Below are 18,480 nucleotides of genomic sequence, written 5' to 3'. Positions count from 1 at the left end.
ATGTGTATTACCTGCACCTATGGTACATCTTAATTTATAACAATCCTACTCATAACCAGTAATGAGATCTCAATAACAAATTGTGATATATTTTGGGAATTTTGAAGAGAAAAAATGTTTGAAGCAAGACAACAAAAAATGCCCATTAAGAAGAACTACCGTATTTTCCGCACTATAAGGTGCACCTAGAAACCTCCAATTTTCTCAAAAGCCAACAGTGCGCCTTATAATCAGGTACGCCTTGTATATGGACCAATATTGAGCCACTGCAGAAGGCGTGTCCAAAGTCCGGCCTGCGGGCCAAATGTATATATCTTATATATGGACAAAGTTTTAAAATGGACCATTCATTGAAGGTGCGCCTTGTAATCGGGTACGCCTTATAGTGCGGAAAATACAGTATCTTGAAATACTGGACACAGGGTTTATTTATTGTTTTGGAAGACCCATGAGCTGCCACTGGGACAAATCTTTGTGACATTTTCCATCGGAATGTCTAGATATTTTTAAGATATTGGAAACTGTTCAGATTCACGACACCCAATGAAAAACGTGGCCAAGCAGCCCCGATTCGTAACTGACAATCTGTCAGACATCGGGCAATCTTATTTCGTTTCAAAATGACTTGATAGTCTTGGGATACACTGCACAGATTCAAGACACCCATTGCTGGAAGTAGCAAAGTTGCCCCGGACTATAACGGACAATCACTCTGACACTGCACAGCACATTTTACTCCAGTAAGGCCAAAGATTTCACTGTACCCTTTTACGTTCAACCTTGGCAGAAGTAGTAATGCTCGTGACAAATGTGACACTTGCTGAGTAATTTCGGGTCAAGCTCACCGAAATGTCCACATGGTTCCAATCAGTCATTTTTGCCATTAGCCCAGTTAGCATTGGAGCGTGCTACCATGACTCATCACTGGGAAAAGATGGATAAAACAGTTAATTTGCGCAGACATTTACTGACTCCGTAGGATACCTCATCGTGGACACTCGTAAAATTTTTAAGAGTCTGACCCGTATCACATGGACATACCTCAGGAGTGTGCTCAGTGGGCTCAATGATCACAAGATGAGTCAAGGCTTCTCTATAATCTATTAATCACTCATGAGTTGAGCTGTAAATGCGCAGTCAAATGAAATATGATACAAGGGCTGTGTTCAAGTGTGGCACTTTGAAGGCAAGTAGAAAAGCACTGAGACAATCCATCTCAATGGACAACTCGTGGATTTTCCCACAGGTGAGGACGTAATGCTTCTACATTTTACACTGATAATGTCATGCTTTGCACAGATATGAACACGTAGCTAGATTGATGATTTTACGTCGTAGGATTTGGTTTGTTTTGGTTTTAGATTGTAAAATTGGAAAAGTACATTCTACTTTGGACTTGAGTAGGTGTTTCAGTTTCACGAGGAACCTTTAGTCAAACTGCAAATAGAGCAATAATCATCATCATAATAGATAAATGATAATTGCTGTGCTTGGCTGGCGACCAATTTAATGTCTACCCAGCCTATTTCCCAAAGGCTACTGGGAGAGACTCCAACATGCCCATGACTCTCGAGAGGATGAAGCAGTTCGTAAGATGAATGATAAATGATAATTGTGAAATATATTTTTGAATGATACAATTTTCAGACCTAACATGCACTCAGAGTAAGCTTATGTTTATTTAAAGTCATTTAATTGCTTTGAAGACGATTACATGTTGCTACTAGGAAAACATTGAAAAACAGTGAAAAATAGAATACTGTGGCTAATTTACATAAAATATATAAAATACAAATTTAAATCTGAAATTTCTAAAATAAACGGAACAAGTAAATGACAGTTAAACTTAAAACCAGATTTCTATGTTGTGAATGTCTATCTGTCCATGTTGATTTTGTACCCACAATATTACCAATGAAATAAAGTTAAGAAAACACTGCAAACTTACTACAAACTACTTAATATACATTGAATTATAAATCTTGGCTTGGGATTTAAATCCTGCAATGGCACCACAGAAATGTAACGACAGTCAACGAGTCTGAGCTTCACTAAGGCTTTCACAGCATTTGTTAAAGCGCCGATGGCTGACCTTGTCCATGTAATGTAAATATACAATGGTCATTATTAAAGAGAAGCAAACGCGACACGTTTAAGGTCTCGCTCGGTTCAGCGTCGGCCGTCTGGCACGTTCGCCTTCAGAGGGCGATTAGTGACTTTAAACTTGAGCGCGAGAGGTCACCTCTGTCAAAGGCGGGGCCGTGATTAATGGACGAGGCCTTGGTGGGTTCCCTCTGGCGGCCCATGTGGCATTCGCCGCAAATACTCGGCTTGATCTACCCGGCTGGGTCTGACCTGCCCTGGAGGTTCAGAGGTCAACAGCGGTGTGAAATATAGCCAGAGCCTCAATGAACAGCGCCAAAAGACAAGAAAGACTGAGTTGTAAGAAGATCTTTATGTAACGGCACAAGTACTCGTAGGTACTAGCCAACAATGAGCGAATTCAGGAGTTCATTTTTTAGGTGATGGCCTTATTTATTTAGTTTTATTAAAACTTTAAATACACCGCAAGCTATTACACAGAAATAGTCCATCATTTTGTTCTCACTAACCTTACAACATTATTGCAAAAAAAGCTTATTAACGATTTAATTCAGAAAGAAATCCCGATTGAATTGTGCCCGAACATGCTAAATTTAGCTCCGAAGTCGTGTCTGTGACACAGTGTCAGAAGCGGGACAGGACGATCAAATGTGACACAATCTGATATATTTGGTAAAGGGGACGAGGGAAGTGGGAGACCGAACGCCAGCAGACCAGGGGCAGCAAAGAAGCTACGCAGGCACCGGCCGGAACACGAAGGGTTGCTTACAGACTGGGGACACAAAGGCTGGCAGATCGACGGGCAGATGTGCAGGAGCTGTGACAGCGTGCGTCATCGAGGCAAGCTCGTGATCGTGGCAGGCAGAAGGTCGGGCCAAACAGAGTCCAGAACAGACCGTGCAAACAGGCAGACAGGACGTGAGGCAGAGACGTGGTAAGGAAAAGGCCAGGGAGCGATCAGGAATGGACGAGCAAACGAACGGGCAAAGTGGGCAACGGGAGTCGGTTGGAGAGCGGACAGTGAGCGTACGGGTTTAAGTAGAGAAGTTAACAAGTCAGGAGCAGGTGACGGTGATGATTGTTGTTGACGGTGGGGCGTGGCTGCGGACGTGAGTGACTTTTTAGTGGAGAGCTGCGATTAGGTTCCACAGGAAAAAAAAAAAAGTGGATTATTGTACTCCGGCCAACACTTGGGTAGTTTATCTGACATGTCATGGGCGGAGGACCTTGCCTAAGGGGTTCATTAGCATAAAACAATGTAACAAAAAGCAAAACACTTCCCTCACACACATTTTCAGGCCCAGCAATTTGTAGTTATAGTAGTATTTGTATTTATATCGTATTTAAACATTTCATTTTCATAATGTCAGCTTTTAATATGGTGAAAAAAAGGCTTTTGGATTTTCTTCACTACTTTGGCGAGGTCATCCCCTTGGGCAGAATTTACGACGACTTTAAAGTGTGCTACTCATCATATTTTTTTCCACCCCTCAGTGTCCCGCTGTCTTGTGTTAAAAGCCTCAGGCTCAAGTCGGACCGGCTCCCTCTCCGACTGCGGGCTCGTGATGAAAGCCAGACCGAAGGTGACGTCCCGCTTATCTTTCTGCGTGTTTCCACTCCAAACATGTAAAAAGATAGACACTAACCATCTCTCTCGTCGTTCCTTTCCCCAGGATGTGAGTCACGTCAGAAAAAGTTGCCGGCCGACAGGTAGAATTTTTCTCACACGGCCGGAGCCAAGAACCTTTAATTGCTTTACCTTCTCTCTTTATTAGTGTTAGAGCTCATTTTTCATGCAGCTGGAGGCAGCCCCGTTGTGGCTTTGAGTGCAGAGTGTGCGCTACTGCCACCTGGTGGTTTACTGATTAGATTAACTTCTGAAAACCTATGAAAATAAAAGGAATTCCCTATTTCCCTTGAGGAACGTCATGATATTTCAACACAAAATCAACACTTGATGTGTAAAATTTGTTGTTCTGGCAAAGCTGATATATTTGATGAGAATTCAATTAAACAACACAAACTAGGTGTCGACTGATGTCAACATTTGGGGGTATTTACACAACTGACCCTCACGTAATCGGCAAGTGGCAGCTGAATTATGTCCTTCATGTAAGACTTTGATTTACTCCTATACTGAGGCAGAAGCCAAATTGAATGAATGGGAAAAATGTGTCTGAAGTTTCAAAGTAACAAACTAAAACGTAGCTATATCTAATTTGACATTGCTTCCTGTTGTCGTTTGTGTCACAACTGATGTCAAAGAGCAGTAATCAGCCTACAAATTCTTCTCCTCTGGTGGTGTTTTCATTGCAAAGTAAGAGGATGACCACAGAGTTGTTTCTGTTTGACTAACCCTTGTTTTGCAGCTTTGTTTATTTTTCTTGAGGGTTGGCGACCAGAAGCAAAGCAATGCACTGCGTAAACCGACCAACCCCGGAGGCATCTGCGGTTTCTGGACGGACGCTTGCGGTCGGACGCTTGGACCCGAAACGACCTGGGAGGACGTAGTGTGATAACCTTGGACTGAGCCGGCTGGAATCCCAGACCGCGTTTATTTGTTTGTGGCCGGCGATAAAATGCTTATCATTAGGGTTCATTGATTCTTGACGTGAGCGCTGGAGCCGAAAAGGGGGGATTTTTGGAAGTGAAATATGAAACAGATTGCAAAACTGGCAGATAATGACGAGTAGCTATTTGAGATATTGCTATTAGTTGATGACATAAGGATTTTTCCCATCAGTGTTAAGGGAGTGAGACTGAGGGGTCAAACTTGTTTGCAATGTGGGGGCCACATCACTGCTATGGTTGAGTCGCAATTAATGGAACTCCCATTTTCTGTTCAAGCCTTTTTAAAAAATATATATATATATATTTGTAAGTTGATTTTTGAACAAAAATAGCACGGTAGGTTGTTATTTATTGAAAAATCTATCGATTAATCGATCTATCGATCATATAATTATTATACTGTCTACACGTGTTGCTGCACCGTTTGTGTTCAAATATCCATCATAACAAGGCCAGCTTTATTAGCCCATGTTTCTCCTTGTATGTTCGCATAACAGCCAGTTATTAGCCAAGACTAATAACAATGAACACTGGCAGCATGTCATGTTGAAAAACTGTCATATTTAGCATCGCTATTGTCATTTCTTTTGTAAATTACACTCATCTGCCCCAAGACCTTCTCGCTAACTTTAAACTAAATATCATCCCAACACAGACCTGACCATTGAACTCAGGGTAGTAAATTCTCTGCTTGCTAAGGGACCTTGGCGCCACGCTCCCAGAGGACCCCAGCTATGCCTCTAATTACGTATCCTTCTTTAAACAGCAGCTTTTGTGTCGTATAAATTTGTGGGCTTCAAGGGGGGAGCGATGGACTATTTTGGGGGTCTCTTTGGCCCCTTTGTTGCATGGTGTTGAAGAAGGGTGTCTGCTAGCTGTGCTGTGAAACTCAACTGACTATGATGAGTTGTTTTTTGGATGGGACAAAAAACGGTGGTATTTGAAAAAGCAATGTTGCTAACAAAAACAGCAGCACCTATTGAGGCATGTAAAGAGTCTCCAGTAGGCTGAATGTGTGCACTTCACGATAATGTGTGATTTGAATGTTAGATTTAGTGCCGATGAATTTAAAGTTGGTGTTTATTTGAGAGAGGTGTTTGTCTTATGTTGATGTTTGTGTGAGGGTGGTTTTGTTTACATTTTTTAGGCATTTATTATGATTTCTTTTAGGCATTTTGTATGATTGCTTGATTGTTTGAGGCAGGTTTGTCTTCTGGTAATAACTTATCTAAAGTTCATGTTTTTAAAGTTGAATACTTTCAGAGAGATGCTTGTCAGATCCGAAATAAAGTCTTTTTTATTTTTCGTATTTTGATGGTTGATTACCTGAGGATGCCGTTTGTTTCCACCAAAATTTCCGAACTAAAACAAACAAAAGAAAATGTTTTCGGCCATAAAGAAAAGAGGACTGTAGTTAATAAACACCTGGACTCACTGCCGCAGTCCAGGCTGAATAGTTTACTTGTCAAACCGCTGCTTAATAATTCAAAAAATAGCACATACGGGACTGGGAAGTGTATATAATAAAAAGGATATGAATATTACATAGCTACTCGTGATACACATCATCGTGTCTGTGGAAATGGAGCGGGATCTTGAACATAAACCCAGTGCGGCTTTATTTGAATGAGCAAACCTCGTCCGATAAGCAAAACGTCCGGGCTCCTCCAATGGCTTGCCTTTATGAAGCCAAAGTAGTTTAAACGTCAACGCTATTCCACATGACTCTCGCTGGAATTCAGGGTGTTCCCCCCTCCTCTCCCAAACACCATAAAACAATTGTAGGTTGGCAAAGATAAAACACGTTATCTCAGGGAAAATAAGCAGAATTATGGCTGCTGCGGGGATCGGGAACACAAACAATATATCAAATATGTCAGCAGATGTTTTAAAAGAGACATGATGCTTTTCTTCCGTAACTAAAAACACTTCCCAGGTGTCTTAACAACATGTTAGTCAGACTTAGACAGTTTTGAGGGGGTGGTGCTGTGATGACGACAGAAGGCGGAGGTTAGATTTTCATTCTTGGAGAAACCAATTAACTACAACTATACAACACTTTCAAAAGTCCATACGTCCCCTTTAAAGTGGTGTTATGTAGTGATGCTCACTTGACTGCTACCTGCAGCAGTTCTGCTTGTGACCCCCGCCCAACCCTGTAAGAATATTCCTAAAGTGTTGCTTGAGTTGGAAACACTTGGTCTTCTCGCAGGTTTTTATTTTTATTTTTTTTTGCACACCTTTTTGACGAATGAAGCTGGCGAGGACTTTTGGAATGTGTGGTCAGATTTGCGGGCCCCCTTCGCCAAAAAATACCCTGTGTTGATTTTGGTTTGTCTCCTGTCGGGATACAAGTACAATTAAAAATGCAGACGGATTTGGAAAGCATTTGTCCCCATAGGAAATCATGGACTCAGTAATAATCCGTGAAATCAAATCAAGCTCTCAGACACTGGGATGTGGATCAACAGAACTGCTCATATGTTGTCACACACTGACGGAATAACTTCAAATGAACATGCACCAGTTCATTTTGCAAAAATACACATTGAGAAGGGTGCTGTGTGGCAACCTGAGGCAGCAAATTAGAGCTGTAAATATGTAAATGTTTAATATGACAAACAATGCTATTTGCTAGAAGTAGTAATGCAAAATCCACCCAATGTGCTCCACCCAATTGTCGCAGTCCAATGTGTAAATTTTAACACGAGTGTGTATGTGTGTTGGGGGGGGGGGCTAGTCCAACCATGTGTTCTGCATCAGATGATGGAATTAAACTACCAGTGGTTTAATTAACCCTGGTGGTAAGCTAAAAATCATGTTGAATATTTCAAAACGATTGCACGCCCTCCCAAAATGAAGAAAAAAATCAGATGTGGTTCCTTCAGGCTCATTTCACGGCTGTTATAACAAATCAGCACCTGGAGAGAAGACGTGGGAGAAGTGTGCACGCATTTGGATGCCAGTCGGGTTTTCTATCCGCATTGACGCCCAAATAAGGAATGTCAATTTAGTTGGGATTTTGCTGCCTTTACTTGCTGACTGACTGTACAGTCGTAAAGGAATTTTGAGCACAAAAAAGTGGCAAGACCCAGAAGAAAAATAAAGACTCGGTCTTTCAGCTCAGCCTAAACATGGCCGAACACATAAATAATGTGAAGTCGGAGCAATGGCGCACGTTTAAATTTGGCCCTGGTAGCCAAAACATAAATGTGAAACCTTCCGGGACCGCAGCTGGGCTTCGACTGTACTGTACTGTACTGTACTGTACTGTACTGCAAAAGTAATCTACAAAGTAGTGAAATTATTTAATAAAAGTGCATTGATGCTAAGGGTTTTAAAATTAATCATGAATACTATTGATGTCCTCTGTAAAGTAAGTAAGGCAAACAATTTTAACAAAACTATTACATCATTTTCAACAGTTAATATACCTATGTTCACACAAAGTAACAAAAATGCAATAAAAAATACTCAAAAATCCCTAATAAGAAAAACCTATATTGTATATAATATTTTGCTCCCCAAAAGTACACTACACCGTACTTTTTTTTTGCAAGAAGTACGGTGGCCCCAAAGGTTCCAAAAGGCTCCATAATGGGCTGATGAGGGAACAGGTCGAGCTGGCCACTCGCGTTACACAGCTGGCCCAATTTCAAGAGTAAAAGCAGCTTACTTCCATACTTGTCAAACGAATGCATTCTCCTTGTGGTGTTACGCCACTGAAAAGCTGAGCCCAGTCGAGGCCTTCCAGACCTTCATTTCCTGCTATTGACCACAGCTCTGTCGCTTTTAACCGCTCAAACAATAACTTGGCACCAGAACATATGAACGGCGGGCACTGGCATGTACACACAAAGAAACCTGACTGAGATTAATACCAAAAGCACAATATGTAAGAGTACTTTTATACTTTCATTTTTGTGTACGTGCACTCACTGGGGGTCCCCTCAGTTTCATGTACAACTGCCAAATACAGTCCTTTGCAAAATTCATTCATCTATTAAAAAATTGGTGATTGTTTTTCATTGTCAAAATAAGGGTTTTAGTAGCCAGCCGTCAAACGTGGCAACTTTGCACTGTAAGTTTCTACAATTTCTGAATAGTTTGTTGAAGTGCGCAACTTCTTTGCAATAAGAAACAATGGTGTACTTGAAAACTGCACCTCAAGGGACTTTTGGGCAAATAAAGTGGATTGAATCTGCGTATTAATGCCCTTTTTGTTTACAGAGACTCCTGCCAATGAAAATTCCACGAGCCAAAGATGAGGAGGAAGGATTGGAGTTCATCTCCTTGTGAACAATAGCAAATATGGTAACTAGAAGTGAGCTTTGCCAATGTGAATGTGATATTTCCTGAGATTTTAATTAAAAACATCCCAATCTACCCCTGAGTGGGTTCTGTCTTGGCTCATGCTGTATATGCTGAATAAACATTCTAACAAAAAAAACCTTGACGCCGCTATGATTCTGTTTGTTTTTACCCAGCAGTGCCAACCGAATGGCTACATCCTATTACAATTTAATGCTAAATGTGCTATATCAAATGTACGTAGAAAGTAATAGTGACATAATGCGTCAATTTGTTACACTCTCTGCAGAAATCCACGCATTTATTTATTTTCTACCACCTATTGCTGGGCGCAGCAACTGGAAACAGAAAAGTCCAGATTCTCCCTGGCGACTTTTGGGGAATCCCAAGGCGTTCCCAATCCCGCTGGGAGAAATAGTCTCTCCAGCATGCCCTGGGGCCTCCTACCGATTGGGCGCGGCCGGAACACCTTGCCAGAGACGTGTCCAGGAGGTATGCTAACCAGATGCCCTAGCCACCCCATCTGGCTCCTCTCTGCACGGAGCCTCTGAGCCTTTCCCGGTTGACCAAATGTATTTTTCACGATGTGAAACATATTGATGACCCATGTGTATGGAATGCACTTTATAAATAAAACTGCCTTGCCTTGCCTACTGCAACTTAAAAACTATGGATAATTCACCTACATAAAAGACTAGGTTTGTATGTACCGTATTTTCCGCAGTATAAAGCGCACCGGATTATAAGGTGCACATTCAATGAATGGCCCATTTTAAAACTTTGTCCATATATAAGATATATACATTTGGCCCGCGGGCCGGACTTTGGACACGCCTGCTGTAGTGGCTCAATATTGGTCCATATATAAGGCGCAGCTGATTATAAGGCGCACTGTCGGCTTTTGAGAAAGTTTGAGGTTTTTAGGTGCGCCGTATAGTGCGGAAAATACGGTTAATACAGCATTCAAATGGAATAACAAGTTGTGTGTTTCTTTGAGCTGAACATTTATTGAACATGAGCACTTTAGTTTTAGTGCACTTTATTTAGGTGCCTTGTATGGTGAAACAGGCATGAGGGTGTTTATTGTGAAAGATTTGTGATGATTGCATCGGGCGCTCAGCTTTTATTTATGGGCAAAACAATACCGCAGTGAGAACCACAGTGATACGCAAACACATTTGTGGCCTTTTTAAATACGTTAAAAATAATGGCTCGGCGTTTTTAAAAAACCTGGCAACCGGCTGTCGTTTTAATAACCCTTATGTGTGCTTAATTCGAAAATAAGAGCCATTTATGAGTCTTGTTGCTTTACAGCTGGATAATTTGCGGTTCCAGCTGAACTGTTAAGGTTGATTTGTGCACTAATTCTCAACATTGAACATGTCAGAAAAGTGTAGTAATTTGTAATGCAGCAAGGACAGTAAATGAGCATAGTGAGTTTAAAACATGACCTCCAATGAATATTTCATTGTATTGGTGTAGTTTGTCACGTATTAGATACATTTTAAAGGAAGTGCTGTGAAATGGCAGATCTCGGCGTCACCATCCTAGTTTTCTTAAAATGGTTGTCACCTACCTGATCTCAAGCCAACAGAACATGCTTGAAGAAAAAAGTGAAGACAGCAAGGGCAACAAAAAGCAGCACAGAAGAATATTTTAGGGAAATTCGAATCGGCCAAGGCATTAGCTTGACCTGAACCAAAGCATTCGTTTCAATTGCTGAAGATGAAAATGACGGTAGCAAGAGCCACAGAGAAGCGGCAGAGAAAACTTTCTGAAGGCAAAAAATTTGAATAATCAATGGCCAAGTTGTTTGTTTTCACTCCAGTGTAGCTGTTTTCCCCCACTGACCAGAGGCAAGTCAATGAAGCAATAACCACAAACAAGCAGCAAGTTGAGACATTTTGAAGGCAAGGAATAGAATGTTCTTAAATGGTCAGGTCTGAGGCCATATGCTTTTCCCACAAGACATTTTGAAGGCAAAACAAAACCATACGATCAACATCGTCATCGTCGATAGCCATCTATCATCAACAAGTTTTCACTTACCTGGCTTTCCACTTTCATCGACAGGTTTTCACTTACCTGGTTTTCCACTTATCGAAGGATGTATGAAAGCAGGACCTGAAGGTGTCAACCAAGTTCTTCCACAGAGGAACCTTGCGATTCAAGCACTCATTGAACGCATAACATTTCCTTTCAATATTCTGTTGCCTCAGTTTGCCTAAAAACGAAAAAGAACAACAACAAAAAAAGAGATCAGGCAAAGATAATTAGCAAGCAACAGGGGAGACGGGCGTTTTTGCTTGTGTACTTAAAGGTTGCATGGGAGCTGTTTTTTTTTTTTTTTAATTCTATGCCCCCCCCCTCTCCTATTCAAACAGACAACCATGAGAGCACAAGGTCACCCCCCCCCCCAGTCAAGCCTGCATGCCACATGGTCAAGTAGTCAACTGCAGAGCCAAATGTAAATACAGCTCTTGTTAGTTTTTGCCTTTAACAGGAAGTCAAGCTGGGCTACCTTCGTCCATTAGGTTCTGGCAAATGAGAAGACATAATTCACATTATTAAGACGGTCAGGACAGAGGTGAGGGAAGGGACGGGGTGTGCGTGTGGGGGGGGGGTCTGGAATTGCAAAACTCTCACCCTGCCTCCTAATTGAATGTGTCAGTATGTCCTCATCTGCCTATTACAACAATGTTTAAGTCTTTGTAGAAGAAAAAAAATTAAGAAAATAAAGAGTCAGACATGAACTTCAGCTGCTTGTTTTTGCAGATAAATGTTTGCTTTTGTTTCACTGTCACAAAGACCTGCTATTTTTCATTGTATGGCCTTGAAATGTGGAGAATTTCCAAAGTGAAATTGCTGAGCTCATTTGAACTGTTTTGCTAACGAAAAACTGCAGCACATATGTAGAGTGTGAGGAATGATGTAAACAAGTTCCGGTATGAATGATGATCACATTTTAAAATTGTCTCCACAGCACACCACAGAATCTTTAGAACAATTCAGCTTCAAAAGCCTCTTTCACTTAGGATTGTGACTTTCAGTAGGGCATGTCTATCATGAGTGAAACCACAAAAAAAGCTAAATGAACCCAAGCCCAAAGGTACACAGAAGTGGGCATTTTAGAACCATGTGTCTAAAATACTGTTTGCGTTCTACAAAATCTAATGGACAAAAAAATAGGAAAAAACTGTACAAACTAGTAACTGTCTTTCTGACCGACGCTGGCAATTTTCCATTGCGCAACGCTACAACATCGGGCGCATTTCATTCTCGATTATGGTTATAAATTTCACGGCTGCACACAATCCTAAATAACGGTGAGCTGTTACAGCCATGCAGGTGTGGTCAACGTCAGTCGGGAGTTCGCAGTCGGTAGTCAGACTTGGAGCTTTGCCAAAGCATGTTAAACTCTAGCCCATTTGGCAGGCCTAAATTATATGGCTAGCATGGAAAAATTACGGGCGAGACCTGGAGTAATACTGTCGCGGAGAGGAATCGAGGATTGTCTCGAGAAATCAAATATATGGAAAACGGTTGAATAGGACAGAAAGACAGTCATTACAGTGTTGCAAAAAGCCAAAGCAAGTTAAAGTTAATTCTTCGTCTCCTCAGATCTGAGGATTGAACGGGTTTCTCCGACAAGGCATCCAACGAGAATGGCAAAATTCACAGCAAGTGTTTGGTCCATGAATAGAGCAATGTTCACTGGCGCACATGCTCAATGTCAGAGGTCACAAAAGGGCTACTTGGACTTTACTTTATTATTTTAGCCACACATGCTAACCATTTACAGGAAATGGTTCCGAAAAAGGACACTAACTGAATGCACGTCTTTATTCACTCCCATCTCATTAAATATTCGCGGAGTAGACCCCTCCCTTGCATCGCTCCCATCTTCCTCAGTGTTGTACTTGACCTTCAACCCCAATCTAAGATGGTTACATCTAACTGGGCAACAAGAAAAAGTCTTTTTGTTGGGGAGGGTAGTTTGAATGAGAAAATAAGATTTAGCAGCAATGTAGAGGAGAGAAGTGGGAGTAAATGCTCACAAATTGGAAGCAGCATAACCTCAAGATGCTGGACCATCTGTTGGGGTGTCAAGTTGCTTTTGTTAGAGTAACTTCGAATGGTTTTCTGCTAGCTTCAGGTTGTCTGATGATGTACAAATGGATTCAAGAATGGGGAATAGAGTTTCAGCTATTGCCGTTTCCATCATTTATATCGCCAGTATATTACTCAGACTTGACTCATCTTACCCTGCTACCAATCGTTAAAAGTTGGAACCGTTGTTTTTTTATCTATTATTACTCCGACAACGTTCAAGGGCAATCAACAAGCTTCAAAATGTACCAGGTTTTTAAGTGCAGGCATCCCAATTATAGGATTCAAAAGGTGTCCTTTCAAAATGTACTTGAGTCGCACCTCTGTGAGAGACACAAGTTTCACTGAGCAACATGAAATTGGTGGATATTTCTTTGACAACCAGGAAAACAAAATAGTTTCAAGAACCCTTAACATAAATTGAACTTGAATCTGCAAATGTGATGTCTGAATGAGCCCTAATGAGAATCTGATATTGATTCTGTTAAATTTAGGCAGGTTCTTTTAGGACACAATCTAATGTTGGAGCTTGGAGTTTTTTTTATGGATGAAAAAGAGAGAAAGTCTCACCCTTTGACAGGGGCAGAAACCCAAGAGATTCAAAAGACGGTCCAATAATTTTCCACTTTTTCTAGCGTAACACAAATCAAATATATGGTTTCTCCCCAACACTTTACACGTTCTAAACCCTACAGACATCAATCATACAATAAGTATTTCACCTGGTAACCCGATAACAACTGCCCAGAAGATTTTTTGCAAAGAAAATGTTGTCAATGGGAAAAAAAAAATCCAAACAGAACCCACACACAGTCTGCGATTGTCATATGCCTCAAAGGAGATACACGAAAGGGTTTTAAGTCTTGGCTCACAGATTCCTTCTGCTTCGTGGCAGTTTTTGCATCCACTTTGATTAAAGATTCCTTTCCCATAGAAAAACTGCCCATCTGTCTTCCAGGTATGTGTTATAACCTACACGAAGCAGCCATTATCGAGCATAGATCATGTTAACTGTCTAAAAACCACATCAAAGTATCAGTCAAGACAACCTTCTCGAAGATAAGGGCTCATTGAAAGCATGCGCTTTTAGTATATCATGTTTTCTGCCTATATTGTCTGCGCCGTACATTTATTCAGGTTAAAGTTGTCACATTAAGAGTGTGATTTCCTTTGACAGCCACATTTTATTTGGCTTTAGAGCCATTCAGTAGACGGGATGGAGGTTCATTGGAAGACAGCTCAGAAATCACGGCAGCCTTTATGTTCATATTGCATCGTGTTGCCTCCTTTGAAATAAGTGGACCATATAGGCATAATTCTGATGAAATATGGGTTTAGACTCCAATGAAATGCTACTGTCCCTTGGATTTTCTTTTCAAAGAACAAGAACAGCAGGCTCCACGAGGAGGAGAGGGTGAAGGTCATCCCCTCACTGCCTTCCAAAAACAGCTCCCAGGAGAGTCAATTTGTCCGTGTCTTAACCCGGTCAGGTTTACTCCTGGTGACTTCCTTGCTTACCATTTGACTGTTTACTCCATCTTGTCTTTTGCCTCTCTGTTAAAGCTGCTTCTTTGCGCGCAGCTATGTGGCCAAACTGCCAGCACGTAGCCTTTTTTATTTGAGCGCAGTACATGTGGTTGAAATCTGAGGCGGCCGGCTGCACTGCCAAGCCACAAGCCTCGTAATGGAGAACTGGCGCAGGAGAATAAGCCATTGTTCTTGATGCTAGTCACTGGATGGATGCTGGATGGAGGAGTCGGGAAGGATGTAGGGAGGGGAGTTGACTCTTGCCTAACGCAGGGCCCGGGGTCAAAGGAGAGCCCCGTAATCTGGTCGTAAATCCAGCGACGGGGAGGAAAACGCTGCCTGGAAATCATTTGTAGGGACAGGATGCAAAGATGTTAGCGAGGCGATCGTGGGGGGGTTGATACCCTGCTGTCAGATAGACTTCAGGCTAAAATAACTGGAACCTGAACCGCTCCGCTTCAAGATTCCCCATTCATTGCGGGAAATGAAGTATGTTCCAGACATGAAAATTCATAATTACAGAGAGATCATATACTAATTTTTTTTGGTTTCCTATTGTTTTCTCCCTCCCAGATACAACGTTCCGCTCTATCTATATCTCGGAAATAATCATTGCTATAGCACCAATTTTTATGCAATCATTTCTGTTACACCTTTTTTTTTTTTTTATAGGAGTACCACGTTACAGCACATTATGCCGAGCAGCATGAGGTAAAAGGTGCCGGGCAATTTACAGCAGGAAGAAGAGACTGTGAAAGTGTAAACTCCAAATTGTTGTTCCCACAGAGCAGAAAGAATACTGCCTTTGAGTATTGTTGCAGCTCCCGCATAGTTGTGCTCAAAGTGTTTATGTTTCACTGTTCTCAAGCAATACAATAAATGTCTGAAAATTGTCTTGGTGACTGTTCAAACGTTTCACCACACAAGGGTATTACAGTAAGACTAAATGACTAGTGTCCCTTTCCCCTCGATGGCTTGCTTTATGGCAATTAATCCTCCCACAATAACCATTCTACCATTTTAACAAACCGCAAATTGGATTTTTTTTTGTGAGACGTACATGGTGTTGCGTTTTAGTGTTTTTGTACTCATTCTTTGAGTTCCCTCCACTAACCTTCATCAATTGTCCTGTGCATCAAGCAGCTGCTTTCAGTTTTCCTAAAGACCAACTGTGAACTCTCTGCCAGTACCCCATAGTTGGTCACTAGCGGGTGAAGACAGTGGAGATGTTTCTCGGAAGTCCAGGCGGACCAAAACAAAAAGAAATTAGCGGATGGGCTCCACTCGACAGCTGGTCTGGGGTACTGATGGAATGCCAAAATAAGCAACTGCTGCCTAACTGAATCCACATGTCAAGCATGTTTGCTTGTTGTGGAACGAACAGGAACGGTAGATTCCTCATCGTCATGATCTGTAGTGCGATTGTTTTGTAGACTGTGTAGTAAAAAGAGGAACTATTCAGTCTGGATCGGCTTCCATACGGGTGATTATAAATACATCTGCTTCTGATTGAACATGCTTTACTGTACAAACCGCAATCTGTTTTCAAGTTCATTCGAAAGTCTGACGGGTGCGAATTCTTGTTGTTAAGCTACAATTTAAACACACTCCTGAGTTAATTATCCCTCGGCCACACATGAAGATTCTGACAATTATAAGGGTTCAATTTGCCTTTACCTTACACTGTAAATTACAAGAATGACAATACCTTGTAAAAAGTTAGAGTCATGAAGCAGGCAAACACTATCAAATAAGAAGAAGAACCCAATTTTGACTGTTAACCGCTATTTTTTTAACAGTTTTTATGCTTTAAGAAACCGTCACAAAATTGCATTTCACTGTTGATGTGTGGATAATCACACTTATTTTTTGTTAGCCGGGTGATCCTACCCCAACAAACCGTACAAAAATCTTAAAACAGCCGAGATCCATCATAACGTATTGGCAGAATCTTGTGACACTTACAGAAAGTGCACAAAACTACTCTGATAGCTACAAAAAGGAGACCTTAGTGATTTAGCATCTAAGGGAAATACTCACTTCAATTTCTGTCAGTCAATAATCACCATAAAATAGTTAATTGCCAATTAAACTCCTTATTCATTGTATTAAATAGACGTGGAGATTTTTTTCAAGGTGACTCAGCGATTTTGATGAGGACACTAAAATTTAGCCATGAGGTGGTGATCTGTGAAGGTGAACAATTTGCTATGGATCTTAACTAAAACTGTTTGGCCTTGGAGAAGATTCAAGCTCTCTAATGGCTGTCAAACACTTCCCCATACCCATTGGTACAAATTCCCATCTGTTTATATGGGACCTCTGCTTTGTTGTTTCTTCAGACGGGCAACCAGTCTCAAGGCTGGAGAGAGAAAGAGAGGGGCTTGTTTTTTTTCTCCATGTTGTCATAGCCGACGGTGCGAGCTTTTCTAACATCACAAGAGAAAGCAGCCACTGTCCGATAGGCCAGCTGTTTCCTACAACTCTGCATTTCCTCGGAAGGTAAACCTGCAGTAGTGTCATCCAACTCAACAAACATAACGAGCCAAGAAAGACTGGCACGACACACTATAGTGGTCCTAGTTCTGGCCAAACGCCAAACTAAAGTAGAAGAAATGGAAGAGGAAGCAAGGCAACTGATGTCAATGTGAGAAGCAGAGTGCGCTCTGAGATTATTTTTTAACACACTCGCTCGTCGCGAACGAGAACCCTCAGTGCAAGTTTTTTGTGAAATAATTTCTTTCTGCATGTTACATTTGCAACTAAACCAAAGTGAAGGCCAGAAATACTTTGATTGTTGACATATCATAGGGTCAATATTGCTGTTTTTTAGTACCGTATTTTCCGGACGATAATGCGCACCTAAATACCTAAAATTTTCTCAAAAGCCGACAGTGCGCCTTATAGTCCGATGCGCCTTATAGTCCGGAAAATACGGTAGTTGTTATTGTTATGTGTTTTGTGTTTAACCTTAGTTTCAGGTGGCAAGTGAGGGATGTATTGGCAGGAGTGACCCTCATGTTGTAGATACTGCCACCTGTTGCCTTATTTTGTAAGGTCACGTGCCTCAGCAGACGAATGAAGTTGCTCTTTTAGAAGATGGGCTCTTCGACTGCTCTTGCTGACTTTTAGCCACCTCTGACATGTTTTGCAGCTACGAACCTGAAAGGGTTTCCCCAAGTGTCTTGTAATGTGCTTGGTCACAGTAGCCGCCGTCGCTATGGTTGGTTGCCCCCCCCCCCATCTGGACCGCCAGCTCCACATGTGCACATGATTAGAGTGGTGTGGCAGATAATCCATTAAGTTCAGAAAACATTTGATGTGATGGATGCCGCCGTGCTGCCCTCTGCGCTCACATCATCATTAGTAGCCATGTTGGTGTGGGTGATCCATCCCCATTGCAACTGGAGATGTCAGCCGGGTGGACATTACCCCCTTTACACTTCTCACTGAGCCACAGTCATGGGGAGTAACAGGGTGCAAATATTTTTGAGGCATACTTGAGTTGACTTTTCAGGTATGTAGTTTAGTGGACTCCAGAGGTGTGATTTATGTTATTTAAACTGCATTTAACATAGCTCAAAGAAGATGCGTAGTTTTTTTAATAAGCTGCCGCATTTGTCTTTTTTTTCCACATATAAATATACCTGTGAGTATCATTGTCTTTCTAAACGTGTTGCTGCCCCATTTGTGTTTCAATATCTGTTGTTAAACACCACAATGTTGATGCTATTCTTTAGCCTTTCAATGGGGTTTAGAATTGTATTTTAGCATCAACCTAGGAGATTATTCTTCAATTAATCAAGGGCAGATTCAGAATCAGCGTAAAAAAATCTAGAATTTTTTTCATCCCTGATG

The 18,480-nt window shown here is 41.5% G+C and overlaps 1 long non-coding RNA gene across 3 annotated transcripts in view; it reads right to left on the bottom strand.

Moving 5' to 3' along the window:
* The window catches only part of LOC148403907 (uncharacterized), a 182,020-nt gene that overhangs the window by 133,114 nt on the left and 30,426 nt on the right, over nt 1-18,480 (bottom strand). For all 3 annotated transcript variants that reach the window (XR_015859013.1, XR_015859011.1, XR_015859012.1), the window contains exon 4: nt 11,071-11,209. This is a non-coding gene — a long non-coding RNA (uncharacterized LOC148403907). The remainder of the gene's footprint in view (nt 1-11,070; nt 11,210-18,480) is intronic.

Source organism: Syngnathus floridae, chromosome 1 (genome assembly GCF_059516105.1).
Source record: "Syngnathus floridae isolate MCC-2025c chromosome 1, RoL_Sflo_1.0, whole genome shotgun sequence".
In the NCBI taxonomy this organism is placed as follows: domain Eukaryota; kingdom Metazoa; phylum Chordata; class Actinopteri; order Syngnathiformes; family Syngnathidae; genus Syngnathus; species Syngnathus floridae.
The sequence above is the reverse complement of the archived record's forward strand: the minus strand, read 5'-3'. Positions and strand labels throughout refer to the sequence as shown.